Source organism: Achroia grisella, unplaced genomic scaffold (assembly GCF_030625045.1).
Source record: "Achroia grisella isolate CSIRO2021 unplaced genomic scaffold, CSIRO_AGI_Agris_v1 utg504, whole genome shotgun sequence".
NCBI classification, from domain to species: domain Eukaryota; kingdom Metazoa; phylum Arthropoda; class Insecta; order Lepidoptera; family Pyralidae; genus Achroia; species Achroia grisella.
The window spans coordinates 390,035-412,000 of NW_026712899.1; the positions used below are offsets into that span (position 1 = coordinate 390,035).

The window sequence follows — 21,966 nt, forward strand, 5'->3', positions numbered from 1 at the left end:
ACCTTTCACGACTAACGGATTTTATGTAATTTTACAAAACGATAGACTATATTTTGTATATTAATATGTATTATCTGTGATTATATCAAAGCAGACAAAGTCACGGTAAAGGCAATAGAAATAGAAGAATTATTCTTTATTCAAATAAACTTCATATAGATTATAAGCAATTCAAACGGAGATTGAAGTTACGACGGCCTGAGCTGGTTCGAACCCGTAGCAATGCCCTCAGACTAAAATCACATCTATCAAGCAGGAGTTGGCCTTCAGCCGCTCCATAAGACCTTCCGCGGGTTTGGAGTGCCATCTGCACTCGCCCTTTATGGTTCGGTGAAGCTGTAAAGGCCAGCTGCGGCCTACAGCATTAGAGTAGTCCGGAAATGAGTCTAAACCTCGTCCCCTTGCTACATTAGGTTCACGATGTTTACCACAGTTGACAGTCCACGGTACTTCTGTCTACCTCATCCGCATTACAGTCGTGACAATATATTAATTATAACAGAGCTGCGTCCAACAACATTAGAACAGTTTAAATTGAAATTCATCAAATTTAAAAATCATTTATTCATGTAGTACATTTTAGTCGCTTCTGAACGTAAATTTTTTATATTATACTATAATTTTTTCCCTACCGTCCAGTTCAGTATCTAGTTTGCAAAAATAAACCATATCTCCACAAATTCTGCTACGATTTGAGTCAACAATCATTGTAATAATGCAAATTTTTGCTTTAGAGAATGGTATTCAGCGTTTGTTATGCATCCCGAGCAATTCCGGACTCTTGAATCTCGATTCCCGACTCCCGACTCTTCCCGTCGGAGCGTAGTCCGCGCGTGGTTCGCAGGGAGTACGCGTGTGTTTCTCGAATATTCCCGTTTCTGAACTTGTTCCGATGTTCAAAATGCGCGCGTTCGGTTTGACAGTTTGAAATTCCAAATTTAAATTCAGTGATTGGTGTTTTGTGTTGTGTTTTTAAATTTAGTTTTGGAATGAATTTGTAGTGTTCGAAATTAGAACGTATTCTTTTGGGTGAGTAGACATTTTTATATTATTTAGTCTGTAATAATAGTTTTTAAAAGTAATAATTTTGTACAAAATAAAAGTCATCGATAGGTAGTAACAGCAAAGATTATGCAATTAAATGGAATACTAAAATAATTTGTTTTGTAAATTATCTAGATAGTTAGAAATATAAAAAAAAGGTCTTTGAACCTAATAAAATATTTTTTTGGTAAGTAGGTAGTTCTGGCGCTATGTATTACACTAAGTAAATAATCACTACGTTCAGAATTTATATTTTTTATCATAATAAAAATAATATAGTTTAATTAAAACACGGCAATAGTGATACTTAAATTTCCCTAGGAAAATTACGTGATTATTCGAAAATATTCTGATTCTATTTTTAATTAATGACGTAGTTATATTTATAGCAGTTTGTTGACATGTGCGCTGCTACGGTTAATATAAAACGGAAATAAAAAAAAAATACATTACACATATTATATATAAAAAAAATTCAATTGCAATGAATAATTTATTAATTTAGTCATGAATTTAATAACTAGATTTTGACCAGAGACAGCTAATATACAGAGACTAAATTGATATAGGTATACAAAGCGAAACGCGAAAGTGGTAGTAATAGGTACCGAGGGAGTCCTTGTTTTACGTGTGGATACGGATACTCTTTGGAAGATCCAAAGAGTATCCGTCCCTCTCTATGGACGTGTGTGTTTCTTATCCATTAAAAACTGACAATGGTACTGAGGTACCGAGGTACCACAAACGTGACCAAATCATCTAACATCACACACACATTTTTTTTAAGTTTTGATTTTATATAATCTATACATCTATACTATTCTATACATATAAATGAAATTGGAGTATCTGTAATATTGAAATAACCGTTTCTTGTTATATTAATATAAATACAGTACATACACCAAAATAATATTTTTTACAATATCTATCTGTCTGTTTGTTCCGGCTAATCTCCGAAATGGCTGGACCGATTTTGACGGGACTTTTTTTGGCAGGTAGCTGATGTAATAAGGAGTAACACAGGCTATTTTATACTATTTTTTTAGAAAAATAAAGTTAAATTTCACGCGGACGAAGTCGTGGATATAGCTAGTGATATTTAAAAAAACACATGCTAATTGTAGCGGAATTAAACAATCTTATTAATATTATAAACGCGAAAGTTTGTGAGTATGGATGTTTGTTACTTTTTCACGCAAAAACTACTGAACGGATTTTGATGAAACTTTACAGTAATATAGCTTATACATTAGAATAACATGTAGAGTATAAATTCATGCGGCTGAAACCGCGGGCACAGCTTAAATTCATTAATTTTGAATGTTGTTTCTATTTTATTATTTCATTGAATTATTGCTAATCGGTAGTTTGTATTCACACACTTAAACTTAAATTGTAAGTAAGAATAAATTATTTAAAAGAGCAACACGCAAGTTTCTTGCTCGTTCTTGTGATGAGACAGCATTCCGAATGAGCGGTAGATTAAAAAAAAATGTTATGTCTATTCAAAAGTGCTTCAATGTAAGTTTATTCAAATAAATGATTTCTTTGCTAAAAAAAAATAATTAGGTAGTGAAGTTAAAATTGCGCATTGTGATTGATCCACCATTTTGGTTTCCTAGGTACCGTGGAAGGTAACCTGACATGGTACATTGCTGGCAACAGTGCCAATACTTCCTGTTACTAACCACCTCCCTCTAATATTATCAAAGTGATTAATGATATTATTACAGACCGCATAACATTCTATCTATATGTCCGAGCAGTATGACTAATGACACATCAAATCGGTTCAAGCATGTAATTAATTAATTGAACTCCATTATTTATGGCAGTCTGTCTGTTTGTCCTAACATTACAAATGTGAAAGCGAGTTTATTTATTCGCAGTTTTCGCGCCCTACCTCGTTTTGAAATACTTTTCTTATGCATTCTCTTTATCAGCTGAGAGTAAGAAAAAATTACTACATTTTAGCTGTACACGCGACATCGTCCGCGTGGAATTTAACTTTATCTTTCTAAAATGGAAGTAGCCTAAGTTACACCTTATTACATCAGCTACCTGCCAAAAAAGTTCCGTCAAAATCGGTCCCTCCATTTCAGAGATAGCCGGAACAAATAGACAGACAGACAGACAAAAATTGTAAATAGTAAGATAGTATATATGAGACAGTAAAAAGTCCCATCAAAATCGGACCAGCCATTATAGAATAGAATAGAAAATCATTTATTCAAATAAACTTAATTTAAGCACTTTTGAATAGTCATAACAATTTGTTTTTTATCTACCACTCGTTCGGAAAGCTGTCTCATCACAAGAAGAACGAGCAAGAAACTTGTGTGTTGCTCTTTTAAATAATCCTTGTAAGTTTACATTTACAAGTCGAAACGTGTGAATACAAACTACCAACAAGCACTAATTTTTTGGGTCAAATATAATCATGCAATAAGATTAAATCAGTCGTAGTGATAAGAGCAGACCAGTCCCCACAAGCAGCCCTCGTTCACGAGTATGACGGATGAGCCAGCCATCACTGCGCTCGACCATATTTTAGGGAGCCCATTGACCCGGCCCACCACGCCGCCACATGTCTGGACATTTTAGTGAGCATGACTACTCATTCCACACGACCACGTCACAGCTACAAAAATTACTATATGGTAGTTACAGTATTCGCACTTTACATAAGGATGCATGCGGCAATCAATACAAAAGCCGCTACGCTATCATATATCAAGAAAGCAGTATGAAAATTAAAATTATAACGTTGTCCGCAAATAAACTTATTCTTGCTATATATTGCTATCATCTATAAATTCATCTATCTTATAATAGGCTTTTTTACATAACATTTGTTTAATATAAGATTTGAATTGCCTCTCTGTAAGATTTAGCGTAGACTCTGGCAGTTTATTATAGAATCTTACGCAATTACCATAAAATGAATTACTAACTTTGTGTAGACGGCATTTAGGTAAAATTAGCTTATTTTTATTGCGTAAGTTTCTACTTGTACAGTCTTTAAGTTTCTTGAAACTATCTAAGTTTTTCCTTGTATACATAATATTTTCATAAATGTACTGTGAGGCAACGGTGAGGATATTTGATTGTTTAAAGCATTGACGTAATGACTCTCTAGAACCCATACCATAAATAGAACGTATGGCTCTCTTTTGTAAAATAAATATAGTATTTATATCGGCAGCTTTACCCCATAGCAGTATGCCATATGACATAATGCTATGGAAATAACTAAAATACACAAGTTTTGCCGTCGCCACGTCTGTTAATTGCCTTATCCTTCTAATTGCATAAGCAGCAGAACTAAGTCTACTGGCTAATTTTGAAATATGGGGCCCCCATTGTAACTTCGAGTCCACTGTTATTCCTAAAAAAACTGTATCATTAACAAAATTTACTATTTCATCATTAAGCAATAGCTGCGTATTTACTTGTTTTACATTAGGCAGCGTGAATTTAATGCACTTAGTTTTGTTGGAGTTCAATAATAGATTATTACATGTGAACCAATTTAGTATAGCAGAGATAGCATAATTTACATCGTCTAATTGATTACATTGGCGACCAATTTTAAACACTAACGAAGTATCATCCGCAAATAACACTATATCTGCAACTTTCTCTACCATGTAGGGAAGGTCATTTATATAAATTAAAAAGAGAAATGGGCCTAATATTGAACCTTGAGGAACGCCCATTTTTATATTAGTTCCCTTAGACTTTACACCATCAATATCTACAGTTTGTACCCTATCCTCTAGATAAGTTTTCATTAGACTTAGGTCATTATCTCTAATACCATAATATTTGAGCTTGTACAAAAGTGTTTCATGATCTACGCAATCAAAAGCCTTCGACAAGTCACAAAAAACGCCGAGAGCATCCTGTGAGTTTTCCCATGATTCGAATATATGTGTAATAAGCGCTACACCTGCATCAGTAGTAGACTTGCCGGCAGTGAAACCATATTGCTGACTGTGAAGCAGTCCGTTATCCCTGAAGTATTTTAACATTTGGTTAAACATAATCTTTTCAAATACTTTACTTAGAACTGGCAAAATAGAAATTGGTCTATAGTTGCCTAGCTCAAATCTATCTCCAGATTAGCCCAAACAGACAAACAGAGAAAAATTGTAAAAAATGTTATTTTGGTGTATGTACCGTATTTATATTCATATGCATGTATTGAAATAAACGTTTTTTAACGTTTATTTCAATATTACAAACAGACACTCCAATTTTATTTATATGTATAGATTAAAAAAAAGCACTGCTCAAATATTGCACGTATGTGATTGTGAGTAGATCAATATAGTTAAGCATACCGTTGAATTGTTTTGGATTGGGGCTGAGGGTGCACGCGGCCGCAGTCCGACTGCAAGGGTGAGGGTCGGTACAGACCGTACAGTCCATGTTAAAACACTTATTGGACCTGTTATGGACCTTAGCAATACGGAATACGACGAAAATATATACGACTGTACGCATACTGTGTGGTTGACTGTACCACCTGCTGGGTTATTAGTTGACATTTAGAAGAACCAAATCACTTTGAACTCTTTGATGTATTATTTAAATAAGGGTTTTGAAATGATGAAATGGAAATATTAAACCAGAAGGATACAGCACCATCTAATTTGAAACTAAACAGAGTTTACACTATGGGCATAAACCATCTAGTACATAATCTACACAAAAACATAGAAATTCATCTGAGAATCGAACCAGCGATCTTTGGAAATAAGGTGAAGTGCTAGACCGCCGAAGTAAAAGTTGGAACAGAATAATTTACGGAAATAATTGTTTTATTTCCGTCAGAAAATCTGACTAACATTACAAAATATTTGGTCTGGGAAATATACCCATAACACAAAAATATAATCACGTGTTGTCAAATGATTGCCTGGTATTCCTTCAAAATTTTGCCCAAAATCCCTTAAAAAATCGGGGGTGGTAGAAAAAAATACCTAATAAATTGACATACAGACTTGTTAAAACCCGCCAAGCGCCACTAAGTAAATTTTTCCTTCCACTAATGTATGCCCCCAAAAAGGTGGAAACTCCTATATCTGGTATCACTGTCCAAAATATATAATACAGAGTCTGAATTTGAAGCATCAGATGGCACAGATGTAATGAACAAACTTCACCGTCCAATCCTAATTTTCAACTAAAATTGCAAGCACCGCTTTGAGCATTGGATTGGACTTCGGACACAGATGTCTTTGAATAGTGTCATATACTATACTAAACACTAGTTCATCTACCAATTGACTTTTTTTTATTGTGGAATTTAGGCTATTGTCAGGTGCTTGGACCTGTAGCACTGCGACCTACAAAAATCTATTGTGCTCGCCCTTTTTTCGCTGCCTAGACCCGTCAGGGACAAGAATTGAAGGATATTCTTAAGAACAATGGTTTTTATCTCCTCAGGATAGAGTAAACTTTCCAAAGGATATTACGTTTATGCATGAGTGGGCTACACCTAAATAAGATGTGTAATGGCGTTTCCTCTTTTCTTCCTCTCCACTTCTTTGGAAAAATCTGCAGACTTTTGTTCTGCACAGGCTAGGTTTTCCACATTATTTGGGTAACACAATTTTTGCTAATTATATTTAGTTATTGCAGCCTCCTTTTATGTATAAAAACGCCTGTTCCTCTGGTAACAAACTCTTCTCTGACGTAGCTTATTTGTGTAAGTGTTTGAACTACTTTGTAATTTATTATACATTTATTATACTAGCATTAAAGTGACTCAGTTTCATTATAATTAACACTCGTTCCGTCATACTCGTGAACGAGTGCTGCTTGTAGGGACTGGTCTGCTCTTATCACTACAACTGATGTAATCTTATTGTATTTTTATATTTGAGCCTAAATAAATTTGTGCTGGTTGGTAGTTTGTATTCACACGTTTCGACTTGTAAAATGTGAACTTACAAGGATTGTTTAAAAGAGCAACACACAAGTTTCTTGCTTATTCTTCTTGTGATGAGACAGCTTTCCGAATAAGCGGTAGATTTAAAAAAAATGTTGATTATAAAAAAGTGCTTATATTAAGTTTATTTGAATAAATGATTTTCTATTCTATTCTATTCTTTTACTCCAGCTGTTAGTACATTATAGCTATATATATGAATATATACTATATGTCAGTACATTTTTACACTCACGGGCACCGCTGTCTCAAACTAGGCTAGGGCCCTTGGGCACATAAGAATTCGGGGCCCTTTTGGATAGTAAAAAAAATTAGGTAAAACCATAGAAATAGGCGTAGTAATCGGCAGTCGGTGTAGTATATGCCTTGTAAATACCTTCTGATAACATTTGTGAAGAAAGTGTAGTGTGCCCTACAAAAATCTTTAGAGAATAAATGTGTGACAAAAATTATCAGTCCTTCGGGGGGCCCCCTGAGAATGGGGGCCCTGGGCACGGGCCCCGTGTTTCCTTATGGTAACAATATAATAATAATAATAATCTCAAGACATATCACACAGCGCCATCTAGGCCCAAGTTAAGCTAGCTAAACCTTGTGTTATGGGTACTAGACAACTGATACAAATACATAGATATTTTTTTTCTAAATACATACATATTATACATAGAAAACACCCAGACCTATACAAACAATCATATTCACGAATACAAATGTTTGTGCCGTGCGAGGAATCGAACCCGCGACCATCGGTGGTAAAGTGGTGTGCTGACCGCTATACCACCGAGGTCGTCAAGAGTCTGTATAAGAACAACGAGTTTCTTTATCATAACTCATACAATTGGCTTCACAATCGAATCGAACAATCGTTCCAGTTATAGACATTTCTGTACCAAGGGGATAGTTGTGAATTAATGGTTGCAGACTGCAGCACAATATAGTTATTGACGCTAAATTATTATACGGCATCGGAATAATACTGCGATGCAATAATCGCAGTGTTGAGATGAAATCTTTTACGTGCACAACTGCAGATATATATACAGGATCGTATGGCTATGGAAAACATCAAAACATCATCACTACATAGTTTTTTTTATGCTCTTGGCCGCAGCTGGCCTTTACAGCTTCACCAGACGTTAGGGGGCGAGTGCAGATGGCATTCCAAACCCGCGGAAGGACTTATGGAGAGGCGAAGGCCAACTCCTGCCTGACGGATACAAGTAGGGGTTCGAACCTCGGCTCAGGCCGTCGTAATTTCGATACCCGTTTGAATTGGACGGGGGATCAATCGAAGGGGCGATGTGGAGCGTCCGGGCGCGCGCAGGCGCCCGGTTGAATGCGCGATATTGCGAGTTTGAGGTCGTCGTCTTCTCCGCCGAGGACGGTGTCGTGTGTGTGTGTAAAAGTGTGGTCGGGGTGGAGACTACATAGTATTAAATAAAGTCGCTATCGCTGTCTGTCTATCCCTATGTATGCTTAAATCTTTAAAACTTTTAAATGATTTTGAAGCAGTTTTTTAAATAGATAGAGTGATTCAAGAGGAAGGTTTATTATAGTATGTACGTAATACATGTACATCCATGCGATGCCGTCGCGAGTAGCTAGTCAACAAAAAGCTAATAATCTCAGGACAATCCACAGCGCCGTCTAGACCCAAATTAAGTTAGCTAAAGCTTGTGTTACGGGTACTAGATAACTGATACAAATACTTAAATTTACATACAAATACTTATCTTTATTCTTGTAGGTCTTATACTTTTATAGTATTAAAACTACCCTCAGTTCGGAATGATTTCGAGCTAAGAATTGACAAGAAACTCAGCTTTTATTCTTTTCAAACGATCTTGTATTTAGACTCACTTTTGCCCCCCTCGTTTGCGTTAATTTATCCCCTTAGGGTTGGAATTTATCAAAATCCTTTCTTAGCGGATGCTTACGTCATAACATCTACCTGCATGTCAGATTTCAGCCCGATCCGTCCAGTGGTTTGGGCTGTGCGTTGATAGATCACTACGTCAGTCAACCTTTGAGTTATATATATTTAGATACTAAAGTTATCTTCTTTTTATTTTTATTATTTTAGATTGTAATTTCAAATTTTGTTAATGCACCGCCTACATGAATCTCTGTTTGTCCAATGGTTGACTGGGAGAAGATGCCTCAAGGTGTTAAGTCCGCCATCTGCACCTTTATATATGTATTTGTGCATTAAAGTTTTAATAAATAAAAATAAAAAAAAAACTGACTACCCTGAAATTGCTCCACGCAGTTTTATTTTTATTGTACAGCATTTAGAATAGAATAGAATAGAATAGAAAATCATTTATTCAAATAAACTTACATTGAAGCACTTTTGAATAATCATAATTTTTTTTTTTTTAATCTACCACTTATTCGGAATGCTGTCTCATCACAAGCAGAACAAGCAAGAAACTTGTGTGTTGCTCTTTTAAATAATTTATTCTTACTTACAATTTAAGTTTAAGTGTGTGAATACAAACCACCGATTAGCACTAATTCGATGAAATAATAAAATAGAAAAAAAACATTCTTAATCTTAAATGATTTTAATATGAACACATCTCTGTAACTGGTGTAGAAAACAATTGTTTTGTTGCTGTTAATTGATTAACACAAGGACAGACTGCGGCAAATCTGCCGACACTGTTCATTAAACAATTGCCTGCTTGACTTGGGATATGCTTCTGGGATAATAATAATGTTCAAATTAAAGCGCTTTTCATTGGAAGAATGAGTCAATTGATACATACAGACATACATGTAGCGTCAGTAGTAGATATAGATAATATTTATGATACTGTTTTAAACTTGACGCGGTCATTATTTATACGTATAATTAGTAAAAATCACGGGATCTTACCACGTTTTATATTTATTTACTGAGTTCCCGATATTTCGGTAGTGTTTCAACCACCATGATCACGGGTAGACTGAAGAGCAGCGGGTAGATGGAAAATGAAATCTTTTTATGGGCAGACATATGAAAATACAGAAATATAAAAATTTCAATCGAGAAGACGGCTATAGGCTCTCTAATGCCTGGAATCCAGTGATTGGTTTAATTAAACAAAAACAAAATACGCGATCAAAAAGTGTATTAAATGTACGTAAAGATACTGTGAGTACAGTTTGCCGAGATGAATATCGAGCGAGTTCCAGTAGTAGCAACAAACGAAGACGTGTGAAGGTAGACGCATATGTCTGCCCATAAAAACATTTCATTGTCCATCTACCCGCTGCTCTTCAGTCTACCCGTGATCATGGTGGTTGAAACACTACCGAAATATCGGGAACTCAGTAAATAAATATAAAACGTGGTAAGATCCCGTGATTTTTACTAATTATACGTATAAATATTTATGATACTAAAAAACTTATAGGTTACTCAAAAAAGTGTCAAGAAATATGCATGAAATTCAAATTTGAGAATAAAAAGTGAATAACCCTGGACAAATAACACAGCGCCATCTAGTTCCGCGGTAAGCAGAGCTTGTGTTATGGGTACTAGACAACTGATATAAATACTTAGATATTTTTTCATAATATACATGGAAAATAGTAAGACCGATACAAACAATATCACTCATGAATACAAATATTTGCACCGTGCGAGAAATCGAACCTGCGACCATCGGAAGTAAAGCGGTGTGCTAAACCGCTAGACCAGCGAGGTGTGAGTGATTTTAATGTATTTATAACGCTGTAAATAAAATTCTTAACATCTATTCTATGAATCTTTATATAAAAATGTTTTAAAAAAGTGTATATTCAACCCTTAATTTTCACCCTTCCATCACCAGTCCCTATTTTTTAATAGCAACTTTACTTTATATGGCAAAAGTTTGCGGGGTCAGCTAGTAATCTATACATATAACCCTTTCAGACCTGAGCTATACGGGCGTAAGTTGTAACTTTAAAAAATTCTAAAACCGCGCACAATTCATTTTTACACACGAAGCCGAAATAACATAATAGCGAGTTTCTAAACCAGCCAATAAGAAATCATTTTAGCGGTTAGGTGGTGCAGTAGTCTCGTGCGTGCCGGAAAGATGGCTTGGCTCCTTGACCCCCGAACAGGACGCAGTAAGTTTTATCGAAATTATTTACTATTTTGTGTTTTTTATTTCATATTATCGTTTTATTATATACTTAATAGATTAAACTATTAGAAATATGTAGAATTAAAACTAAAATACTACTAATTATAAATATATTGCATTGTAAATTTCTGATAGTACGATCGTGAGCTCTGGGTTGTAATTGTACTTACGCACGATGGTGATCTTGTTTATTTTTTCTTAATATTTTGTTTTTTTTAGGATTACCGTTAACTGACGACCTCGTACTAAGCTTGTTGGAGGATGGCAACTGCTCGGATCTAGAATTAGATGATGCCGATGAGGAAGAATTTGTCCCACCGGTGGCGGAAAATGAGGTAACTGCATCAGACAAAGAATTTGGCGTTCCTGAACTCACACGTTCACAACTAGGCGTAAAAAGAAGTGCTACTAGCCTTCAAGATAATGCGGAGGCAGGTCCGTCCAAAAAACGAAAAAAACCTGTAAAAATAGAAATTCCTCGGCGTAAACGCATTTGGAAAAAAACTAAGTTTATTGATACATTTCACGATTACGTTGGCCACCCAGAACCGAATATAGTTCGGTCGCCTATTTAATATTTTAGTGAATATTACAATGATGATTTTTTTGAACAAATGTCAGTCTGTACAAATGTGTACTATACGAGAAAAACTGGCAGGATATTAAACTGCACTAAACCAGAAATTAAAAAATTATACGGTATTCATCTAATGATGGGAATTTTATCTTATCCTAGAATTGCTATGTATTGGAGACAAAAAATTTGCATTGAAGCAATAGTGTCTGCAATGACCAGAGACCGATTTATGTTGCTGCGTAATAATCTACATGTAGTGGAATCAGATACTCCGCCTGCTGGTTACAGGGATAATCCTCTCTGGAAGGTGCAACCAGTAATTGACGCAGTAAAACAAGGATGTAATAAAATCTTAAGAACACCTGGTAGGTTTTCTGTCGACGAACAAATGATCCCTTTCACAGGAAAGTGCCACCTTAGGCAACTAGTGAAAAATAAACCGCGCCCAGTGGGTCTTAAAAATTTTGTTGTTACCACTAATGAAGGGCTAATGATAGATTTCGAAATTTACTATAGGAACAATCCTGTACTTTCGCACCCCCTTGGACTTGGACCGGCTGTAGTTTTCCGCCTCATTCAGAGTATTCCTCCTGGAAGCTGTATCTTTTTTGACAGATACTTTACTACCATTCCTTTGTTGGACGAACTGAAACGACTTGGATATCATGGGACAGGAATAATCATGGTCAATCGTATTCCAGAACGACAACAGATAAGCTTCAAAGAAGACAAAAAGATGCGAAGGGGAGACATTGACCAAAGAGTGTCCAATGGCATAGTTTTGGTGAAATGGAAGGACAGTAAAGCAGTTCTTACAGCGTCAAACTGTACTGGTGGTACGGCGATAAATAACATAAAACGATACGATAAGAACGCGAAATACTACATCGATGTTGACGCTCCAAAAATTGTAATGTTTTATAATACGTTCATGGGTGGAGTTGATGTCCTAGACCAATCTATGGAGTACTATAGGACATATGTGAAGACCCGTAAGTGGACTTTAAAAGTAATACTCTATTTTATGGACTTAGCTGTAGTAAACGCTTGGCGTCTTTACAGATGCGATTCCTTAGCCAAAGGTATTCCAAAAAATCGTATTCAGGATTTACTTGCATTCAGGTTTGAAATCGCTGAAACTTTTATGAACACCCCTGACAGAGACCGTCTCCAATCAACTCCTTTAGTTGAAGTACAAGTAAATCTGTCAAGCAGATATAGACCAGCAAACAATCCCTCGATCGGAATGAGATATGATGGCTATGATCACTTGCCTGTATTTGATGATATAAAAGCTCCACGTAAATGTCGATTGGAGAGTTGTTCCTCTCGTTCTAAAATAAGATGCCGCAAATGCAATGTTTACTTGTGCCTTAGTCGCGACAAAGACTGTTTTAACCTTTACCATAATAAATAAGACTTTTAACTACTATGTCTTAAATTAAGTTCCTGATTAAAGACTGAAAAAAAATTGTTGTAAAAGATTTATCTTGTTTTGTTTTTTTGTCTAAAGGACGTTTTGTTTTTGTTTAATACATTTAAGTAAAATATAAGCTAAAATGGTCATTTAGTACTGTACTGATTTGTAAAAGAATATTTGAATGTTTTTGTTCTGAAAATTAAGTTAATTGTAACTTGACTGTGATTTATAAAATACAAAGGAATGAATAACTTCTGTGATTAATTTGTAGTTTTATTTCTATCGCTATAGTGAATATAAAAAAAAAAACTTATTTACGTAAATAAATATTTTTACACTCAAAATCAAACCTAATATACATAATATCTATCATAATACATACTGAAACAATCCTAATATATCGGGCTAATGACTACTTCCTAAACCATCCATATAACTATGAAGTTTTTTATTTATTTTTATTTTAACTTTGAAGTCACGATCGTACGTAGGTGGAAGTGAGACCTAGAACTCACGATCGTGATATGTACTTTTAAGAACTATGGTTTGGTATAGAATTTTTTTATTATTTTTTTCGTAAAACACGAGAGTTATTTCAGCATAAAACACGAAAATATATTTAATATGAAAGAAAAAAAATCTTGGGTCTGAAAGGGATAAATAAAATTGGAGTGTCTGTTTGTAATATTAAAATAACCGTCTTTCTACATGCATATGAATACAAAATAACATTGTTTACAATTTTTGTCTGTCTGTTTGTTTTTTCCGGCTTATCTCTGAAATGACTGGACCGATTCTGATGGGACCTTTTTTGGCAGGTAGCTGATGTAATAAGGAGTAACTTAGGCTACTTTTATTTTGGAAAATTAAAGTTAAATTCCACGCGGACGAGGTCGCGGGTACAGCTAGTATGTAAATATAATATTGGTACTTCGTTAAACGAAATTGTTTCTCAGTATCAGGGTCTGAATATTATTTACGTTTAGTAGATACGAAACTGCATTTAAACATATAATTTCTGAGAACTGTATAGTATGTAAACGGTCCCATTTGAGTTGAACGGATGTATATTTCATTCGTTCGAACTAGTGAACTATGTGATTAGTTCGCACCGAGCTCAGATAAGATGAGAATAGTATTGTTCTGCGGCTGGGATTCAATTAAGTTCCTGATATTATACAGAACAGTGTTTTTCAAAGTGGGGCCCACACCCCACTTGGGGCAATTTGATGGCAATTCGAAAATGAACTTTTTATAAAAATTATTTATGAATGTGAGTTTAAAAATTCCTTATTTATTTGTTAAGGGAGTAATTCGTCGAAAATGATCTTTTTATGAAATAAAATATCCAAATCATTGGAATATGAGATGAAAAATTACGTTATGTATTGATTTACTTATGTTTCATTAACACTACTACTAGTGATTTCATTCTAAAACCTATTATTTTTAATTAAGTGAATAATTATATTTTTCATGTTCTAAATTTCTAATGCAATAATTGTTCATGCACGGGATTTTCATTTAATGTTACACATAGACACCTATATAAATAAACATTGTCAATAAACTGCCTTTTTACAAAAAAGTAATTCAATTGATTTTCTTGCCAGTTCTTCTCAATTGGATCTATATGCCGAACTGGACGGTAGGGAAAAAAATAAAATTATAATGTAAAAAATTTGACATTCATAAGCGGCTAAAATTTCCTACATGAATAAATGATTTTTGAATTTTGAATTATGTATATTATATAGGAGGGGGGCATGAGAATTTTTTAGAAAGGCTAGGATGGGACATGTCTCTATACAGGTTGGGAAACACTTAAATTTTTTGTTCTTTGCGATAGCATATGCTGGTGGTCACTCTATTCTCCCAAATTTGAATTTTAATAACTGTATTTATCATAAACATGTTCCACTATTATTTGAAAAAAATTACGAGCTGAGTTTCTTGTCAGTTCTTCTCATCTCGATATCATTCCGAACTGACGGTAGATTTGACATATCATAAGAGTCTGTAATAGACCTACATGAATAAAGATATTTTGAATTTGAATTTGAATTTGAAACTGATCTAGAACATTCGATGGTATATTCTGATTGTTATTGCCATTCTGATGACTGTCATGCCACTACAAACAGTACATTTACTATATCATTCAAGCTGGAATACAGCTTATAAAGCTATAATCAATCACACATCAATCGTTGTAAAGGATCGGTGGACTGTATGCGTATAATAATGTACAATTGCGAACTGTCGAAAGAACAATGTAGTACAATGTGACTTTACTTATCTAAATATATATAACTCAAAGGTGACTGACATAGTGATCTATCAACGCACAGCTCAAACCACTGGACGGATCGGGCTGAAATTTGGCAGGTAGATGTTATGACGTCGGCATCCGCTAAGAAAGGATTTTGATTAATTTTACCCCCAAGGGGATAAAATAGGGGATGAAAGTTTGTGTGAAACTTTGTCAATTTTAAATCGATCGGGCTGAGACTTTGCATGCATAAAGTTACTATGGCATAGGTATCCCCTAAGAAAGGATTTTTGATAAATTCCACCTATAAAGGGATAAATTAACGCGAGCGAAGTTGCGGGTAAAAGCTAGTATAAAAATAAGACCTACTATAATAGTTATTTCCAAAACTATTATAATTTCAAATATTGTCGACAAACTTGTAAATCTTCTTTTGGGATTTTAAATATGATTTAAGTAATTCCCAATAAATAAATATGATATATATACATAACTTAATTATACAGCAAAGAATCTAAAATTAGAGACCTTAGAATATAATATAATAACTAAAATATATTATTAAAAGAAGTCCCTTTAGACAAAGTTCCGAAGATACTGGCAGCGTTCCCTCTTTGAATAGCTAGACTAATTCTTTGTCCGAGGTAGCTGCCAGCTCTTCGGTCTTCTGTGATGTCTGTGAAAATAATGTGAATTATATCAAATAACATGACATATAAAATTACCGTTCTAAGATATCAATTTAAAAATAATAAAAATATCATAACAATAAGTTTTCGGTTGCCAACAGTTGTTTTTTTCAAGGGATGAGAATGGTATGATGCACTCGCCTATACGGTTTACGCTGCCGGGGCACCAGTGGAGGATGATAAAATGAACTTTAGGTCAGGGACCTTCACGCGGTTCCCCTGGAAACCATCGTGATAAATTCTTGGTGAATTTGTCACGATAGGCTAACTGACACATATGCTCATCTTATCTTCCACTGGTGCTATGTCAGCTTTAATAAAATGTAGAAAACTGTGACCAATAAATGTCATCATCATCATCATTATCATCATCATCATCGCAGGCCGGAAGACGTCCACTGCTGAACAAAGGCCTCCCCAAAGATCTCCACGACGATCGGCCCTGCGCTCCTCGAAACTAACGCCTTCCAGCGATCTTGACCAGATCGTCGGTCCACCTTGCTGGAGGCCTTCCCACGTTGTGTCTTCCAAACCACGGTCGCCACTCGATAAATGTACTCATTAAGAATTTGTCTAACTGTATTAGTGTGAATACAAATCGCCACATATGTCACAACATATAAACTTATCCGTTGTCATTCTATTTTAAAACAACTGCGATTTTGTAGCGTGCCCGCGACGACTTTGCTGCGTTCACGCTGCGTTAAAAGGAACAACTGCGGTGGCGTGTGGCGAATCCACCACAAGTGAAGCGAATCGGGTTTACGACCTCGTGGCGACAGGTAATTCTGTGGACACTAAAAGTACATTTCACGGTTACACTAGACCAGTGTTTCCCAACAACTTGCCCCCCATGGGCCCCACCATGCCACATAGGAAGGAAAGTTGACTGTACACCATTTTAAGTTCGGAACTGGATTCTAACCACATTAACCCTTTGCTCTGGCCCATTTCAATGCAATACTGACAAACAAACAACAAACAAAGTGGAGACTTGAAGTTTTTTTCAATTTTAATTTTAAATTTGAATAAATAATAATAAAAAATGAAATAAATTGAAATAATCTCTATGCTACAAGCATCAAGCGCAAGGATCACATTATATACATATAATAATTGCATAGTTACATAGTATAAAGTCGCTGTCGCTGTCTGTCCGTCCTTATGTATGCTTAAATCTTTAAAACTACGCAACGGATTTAGAATCGGTTTATTTAATAGATAAGGTGATTCAAGAGGTAGGTTTATATATATAATACATGTATACCCGTGCGAAGCCGGGTTGAGTAGCTAGTAAATTAATATAGAGAAATCTTTATTAAAATTATTTAAAATGTGAATTTCAGTTATTTATTACAAGTTTTGAAAATTTGTTTATTGTGTTTTATTACAGATTTTCTAGTAATTTATAAAATTTAACATTAAAGTTTCATTAAAATGAACAATTCAATATTAAAAATTATATAAATTACATAGAGGGGCATAAGAATATTGGATAAGCTAACGTGGGCCACATAAAAGGTTGGGAAACACTGCACTAGACTGTAAAATACATGTTTTGTAGCTGTCGTTAAATAGATATATATATATACTTATTGTTTAAACGATAAGCAGACCACAGACTCATAAGGTTTATAAAAAAAAGTGTTTACATATTTACTTGAGATTAGTTTACAAAAGTTGCGAGGTAACAAATTGAGCTGGTATTGGCATGTTATGCGGAGGAACGAGGACCATGTCTTATGGAAAGTGTATAATATGAATGTGGATGGATGTAAAGGGAGGGGACGCCCTAAGAAAAGATGGATGGATTGTGTGAAAGATGATATGAATAAAAAAAGAGTATGTTCAGATATGACGACCGATAGAGAGCAGTGGAAGAGAATGACATACTGCGCCGACCACAAATAATGGCATAAAGGCAAGGCAATGATGATTAGCCACAACAAAGTACACTTTCTACAAAGTTGAGTATCTCTATATTACTATGATATCTGTGATATTACTTATTTCTTTCAGTTATGGGAATAAATTCTACATACTATGTAGTCCAGTTAAAATAAAAATTTAAGTTAGACAAAATTCACATAGAGCTGAAAATTGGTATTGACGTTAAATAAACAATTACAAATGAAATGTCAAAAATTCTCTTCGACCCTACTTCTGCAAAAAAAGGTCTTGGACCTTAAATAATTTCAAGGTCCAAGACCTTTGAGGTCAAGAAATCAGGTTTTTTCTATTTTTCTCTAAAACCGAAAATATTATCGTCAAAATAGGTTAGACAAAAGTTGTAGATCATACAATTCTCTACAGAAATTGTCCTAATACTTTTTTTCGTACGAATCACCATTCGCGAGATATCGCGGTTTTAAAAGTTGAAACATTCATATTCTTCGTAATATTCACACATTTCCGCTCCACCTATGAGGTAATGTACTTGGCGCATTTTTTAACGTGGTTTCCCTAGTAGGCATACTCTACGATCTATTGCGATAAAGAAAGTTTGATCAGTATAGAGATCGTATCCTATTGATTGAAAGAATGGTACTATTGCTAATATTCAAAGTGGAACAGATTGATTTCTTCTAAATGTTATTATGATAAATAATTACTATTTAAAATAATTTTTTTTTTCGGACTACTCTACTGTAATATACTACTATTTTATTTTGTATTATTATATTTCTGTATTATTTAATCTGTAAACTTTATTTCTATTTATAAAATGTATCTCATGTATGCTATGTGTTTGTAATGGTTGAATAAAGAACTTATCTATCTATCTATCTACTGCTGTTGGCCGCAGCTGGCCTTTATAACTTCACCGGACGATAGGAGGCGAGTGCAGATGGCACTCCAAACCTGCGGAAGGACTTATGGAGCGGCTGAAGGCGAACTCCCACCTGACGGATACGACTTTAGTCTGAGGGCACCGCTAAGGGTTCGAACCTCGGCTGAGGCCGTCGTAATATCGATCCCCGTTTCAATTGGACGGGGGATCGATTGGAGGGGAAATAAATAACCTTGGACAATCAACACAGCGCTAGACCCACGGTAAGCAGAGTTTGTGTTATGTGTACTTGACAACTGATATAATAATATATACTGTACATATTATACACATAATATACATAGAAAACATACAAACAATCATACTCATGAATAAAAATGTGTCGAGGAATCGAACCAGCGACCATCGGAAGTAAAGCTGTATGCTAAACAACTAGACCACCGAGTCCGTCCAAAAATGCAAATATTTATTTATTTATTTATTTATTTGAGCTACCAACAAGACATACACTATGATTCAATTATTATAATGCGAAGAGTTATATATAATACTGGTTGCCACGGCACGCGATATTGGTTACAGAAGTTTATATATATATATATATATATATATGTATACTATTATTATTATTATTTTTTTTTTTTTTAATTATTATATTTTTTGTTTTTTATATATACTATATTTATATATGTATTTATATTATATTTATATATTTATATGTGTATAAATATAGTTTTAATTTAATTGTGTTAATCACTTTTGTCTCAATATGTGTTCTTGAGTTGACTTGAACTTGGAGAAACCAACGTCAATATCGGCTACAATATTTGTTATTTTCTAATCTGTCCCAAATTGCTTCTGAATCGCTTTTTTGCAAATAAGGTCCGAGGTAATTTTTGTTTATAGTTATTTGTTCTAAATCACAGAACACCATTTATAATTTTTGGAAAAATGCTAAAATAGTGTATAACATATAGAATTTATTCACATAGTCGAAACCAAGCTCGGTTTCGACTGGCTCCCGTCCTTTTTGAAGGAAATCACAGTTTTGCAGTGCAGCATCAGCATCCCGGGAGCGATGCCGGCCGTTACAATAGCTGCATTGAAATTTGGAACAATAGTTGGGTCGTGTTTACACTGTCGGATTTTTGCATCGCTCGCTGTGACAGCTTGCGTTCGCGGACGATGAATGAGCGTGTGTATATGTGGCTTTATGTTTAGGACAGGCTTGCTAGGGATGTGCTATTATGGTATTACTAGCTACTCGCCCCGGCTTCGCACGGGTGTACATGTATTATATATATAAACCTTCCTCTTGAATCACTCTATCTATAAAAAAAAATATTATATATATAAACCTATCCTCTTGAATCACGGGTGTACATGTATTATATATATATCTGAATCACTCTATCTATAAAAAAAACACTTCAAAATCCGTTGTGTAGATTTAAAGATTTGTGCATACATAGGGACGGACAGACAGCGACAGCGACTTTTTCTTATACTATACTAGCTACTCGCCTCGGCTTCGCACGGGTGTACATGTATTATATATATAAACCTTCCTCTTGAATCATTGTATCTATAAAAAAAATCGCTTCAAAATCCATTGTGTAGATTTAAAGATTTAAGCATACATAGGGACGGACAGACAACGACAGCGACTTTATTTTATACTATACTAGCTACTCGCCTCGGCTTCGCACGGGTGTACATGTATTATATATATAAATCTTACTCTTGAATCACTCTATCTATAAAAAAAATCACTTCAAAATCCGTTGTGTAGATTTAAAGATTTGTGCATACATAGGGACGGACAGACAGCGACAGCGACTTTTTCTTATACTATACTAGCTACTCGCCTCGGCTTCGCACGGGTGTACATGTATTATAGATATAAACCTTCCTCTTGAATCACTCTATCTATAAAAAAAATAGCTTCAAAATCCGTTGTGTAGATTTGAAGATTTGTGCATACATAGGGACAGAGACAGCGACAGCGACTTTGTTTTATACCATGTGATAATATGTGATCTAAGTTAAAACTAATTAAACTATTCAAGTTACGCTAAGTGAAAACTTAAATTACAATAACTTGGTAATTTTTAAGTCCAAAAAGGTATCCTTTTCCAGTACATATGCCTATTTCATTTTTTCGATTATCTGTTAATAATATTCTAGGGTTTTTTTTATATAAAAGTATTGAACACTTGTGCCGCGATATTCAGACAGCCCAAAACCCTCGAAATGAAACACCACATATAATACGAGGGAAAGAATATATAATGATAACAAAAAATTGTTTTACAAAATACTCATTAATTTTTTTTTTCGGACTACTCTAATTCTGTTGGCCGCAGCTGGCCTTTACAGCTTCACCGGACGACGGGGGCGAGTGCAGATGGCACTCCAAACCAAAGGAAGGACTTATGGAGCGGCTGAAGGCTAACTCCCGCCTCACGGATACGACTTTTGTCTGAGGGCACCACTACGAGTTCGAACCTCGGCACTGGCCGTCGTAATTTCGATCCCCATTTGAATTGGACGGGGGATCGATCAGAGGGGTACTCAATAATAGGATTTTACAATCCTATATATCAATTGATGAAAACGGAATAATATCGAGTTTTAGAAATCTAACAGCGCCATCTAGTATTCATTTCGGAACTATATTACGTAAACAATTTGCATTCTACAGACAATCATTGTGAAATATATGTGCTACATTATTTTTATACTAAAAGTACTATTTAATTATACAGATACTATACTAGATATAGTGGCGACCTCAACAGGTATGATACCTAACATCTATATACAAGTTCTGTATTAACGTATTAATTATATTCTTTAATTACATTACATTAAAAACTTATAGAATATCGAACAATCATTCATTATAAACCTTACTAAAAAAGTAATTAAAATCTTTTTCAATAAACAATTTAAGAAAACTAATTTATATAAACAATTTAAAATATAATAAAAAATGTTTGGTGCATCAGCCCTGCACACGCGCAGTGTTAACACGTCAATCATTGAGTGGGGTCGCTTGTACCATTCAATGAACTCACGGAAAAATGG

General features: G+C 34.7%; 1 protein-coding gene across 1 annotated transcript in view; it reads left to right on the plus strand.

Annotated features, from left to right (window-relative positions):
* The first annotated feature begins 853 nt into the window (after nucleotides 1-853).
* Nucleotides 854-21,966, plus strand: part of LOC131846200 (kinesin-like protein CG14535) — a 520,617-nt gene continuing 499,504 nt past the window's right edge. The window contains exon 1 of the mRNA XM_059195447.1: nucleotides 854-1,029. The gene's annotated coding sequence lies outside the window, so the exon portion shown is untranslated. The remainder of the gene's footprint in view (nucleotides 1,030-21,966) is intronic.